A 2,743-nucleotide genomic window follows, 5' to 3' on the forward strand; every position below is an offset into this window, starting at 1 on the left:
GACCACCCGCTGTGCCGACAAATCCCGATAGGAGCTGCACATATCTCGTCCTCAGGCCACACCGGATAAGCTAAGCGTACAGGTACCGACGTAATCCAAGTTGCCAAGGAATGGTCCCGCACGGTGCTCTAGTTTAGACCAACACTCAGAGGAGTACTAGCCCGGGGGGTAAAATAAAGATGACCCTTGGGCTCCGGAAACCCAAGGGAAAAAGGGCTAGGTGATACAAATGGTAAAACCAAGGTTGGGCCTTGCTGGAGGAGTTTTATTCAAAGCGAACTGTCAAGGGGGTCCCATAAATCACCCAACCGCGTAAGGAACGCAAAATCCGGGAACATAACACCGGTATGACGGAAACTAGGGTAGCAAGAGTGGAAGAAAACACCAGGCATAAGGCCGAGTCTCCCACCCTTTACCAAGTATATAGATGCATTAATAATATTAGAGATATTGTGATATCCCAACATAATCCTGTCCACCATGGAGCAATCTTCAACTTCACCTGCAACTAACAACGCTATAAGAGGGGCTGAGCAAAAGCGGTAACATAGCCAAGCAACGGTTTGCTAGGAAGGGTGAAAAGGTTAGAGGCTGATATGGCAATTTGGGAGGCTTGAGGAACAAATGATAGGTAGCGCAACATAGCGATAGAACGAAGCAACTAGCATAGCAATGATAGTAATGAGATCCAGGGTAGTGGTCATCTTGCCTGAAATTCCGCAAAGAAGAAGAAAAAGTCCATGAAGAAGACGAACAGATGAAGACAAACCAAGCGTAGACGAACGAATCCTCACGATCGCAACGAAACGGGAACTATCGAGAAGAAGCACACAACATGGTAAACACACCACACATAGACAAGACATGATGCACAACCAAGCATGATGCATGCCAAACTACATGAAGCTACTCATGGCAAGAGATGATGCAAACAAGAGCAACACACCAAGGCAAGTTTAAATGAGGTTGGGAACAACATATAACAATTCCGGTAAGTCCTCATATGCAAATTTCGAAATTGGTCCAGATCTGAATAACATTAAGTTGAAGTTGTTAAACAGCAAGTTGAAATGCACCAAGATGATCTACACGAGATTCTAGTCAAGTTACATATAAAGTTCATTTAATTCGGAGCTACGGCCTAGAATATATGAGCAAAACAAGTTAAACATGGCATTGATGAAAAATGCAAACAAACATCAAGCAAACACACCAAAACAAGGATGCAACAGGATAATATGAAACTACATGCAAAATCAAGCAAGTTTCATATAGAGCACACTCAAAACGGAGCAACGGTTCAACACATACACACGAAACAAGATATAGCAACAATCTGTCCATAATAGCAACTAGGCATCTTGCAAGCATCAAAACCACAAGCTACAACATCCCAACGAGAAAACAAAAGGCATGGGCATGATTTACAGGTAAAGCATGACAAAACATGAACACTGAGTTATCTCCAAAAATCACTAGAACATGCTCAAAAACACATGGAAAGATTGCATATATTAACAGTTTCAGACTTTGCAGAAATAACATCAGGTTGCAATGTTTAGATCTATCAAACAACGTGCTACAGGAACTTATCATGGCAAACAAAGGCATGGCATGCTACTACTAAATACATAGAACAAAAGTACTTTACTGACCATGAGCCAAAAGGGCAGAAAAAAATATGATGGCACCCATGTAAACATAGCAAGTTATATGACAGATTCAGACATGGCAGGAACAACAATAAGTAGGCATGTTGGTGAGCTTGAACCACTCACCACAGAGCAATACATGGCATCGCAAGGCAACCAAAAGTAAGAATACATGTTTTTGAAGCTAAGCAAGGCAAGATCAAGTTCATAGGGTGCACGGATCACTAGCAAAACACATGGCAAAACTGAACATAAAGTTAATCAGGCTGACAACAATATTATTTAGCAACTTAAGAGCAAGATTATAACAAGCTACAACAGGCTATAAATGCAACCAGGGGCATGAAGGGATAGAGCATGGCATGTATAACAAAACATCCTTAGTGGACATCTCCAGATTATGCATAGAATGACTTGTAGCAGCAGGTTTACATAGCATCATAATATAACAGATTCAGCCTAGCAAAACAGTAACAGTAAGTACCCTACTTAACAAGCTTGATGCACTCACTACAAGACTCACAAAAATACATGGATGGAATCACTGTAAAGATGGCATGATGTAGCACAAAACACATGTAGAGCTCATGATCAAAGGATGCACACATCAAATGCAACAAAAATGACAAATCATCAAGTTATAACAGTTTCAGCAGATTAACATCATATAGCACTCTTGCAACGATGATTCGTGCATCAAGATGAGCTCAAACAAGCATGGCACAATGGAATGAAATGAAGAGCATCTCATGGCGAACATTTTGATATACTACACACACAAAACGGAGCTACATGCACAGAGTTATGATGCGGTGAACAGGGCTCCAGAATGCAAAATATTTTGGGACTTGGACGAAAAAACGGGGTCAACCTTCGGGATCCAGATCTGGATCTGGCGGCACGGATGACGAGGGCAACCAGAGACTCGCCGGAATTGGTGGGGATGGTGGCCTGAGAGGCGGAGGAGACCGGGAGGAGTCGGGGCGGAGGCGGACGGCGGGGAGTCACCGACAGGCGGCGGGGCAGAGCCGCGGCGAAGGTCCGGCGAGGCGAGGCGACCGGAGGCGGGGCGCGGCGGCTCCGGTCACCGG

Source organism: Triticum dicoccoides, chromosome 7B (genome assembly GCF_002162155.2).
Source record: "Triticum dicoccoides isolate Atlit2015 ecotype Zavitan chromosome 7B, WEW_v2.0, whole genome shotgun sequence".
Taxonomy (NCBI): domain Eukaryota; kingdom Viridiplantae; phylum Streptophyta; class Magnoliopsida; order Poales; family Poaceae; genus Triticum; species Triticum dicoccoides.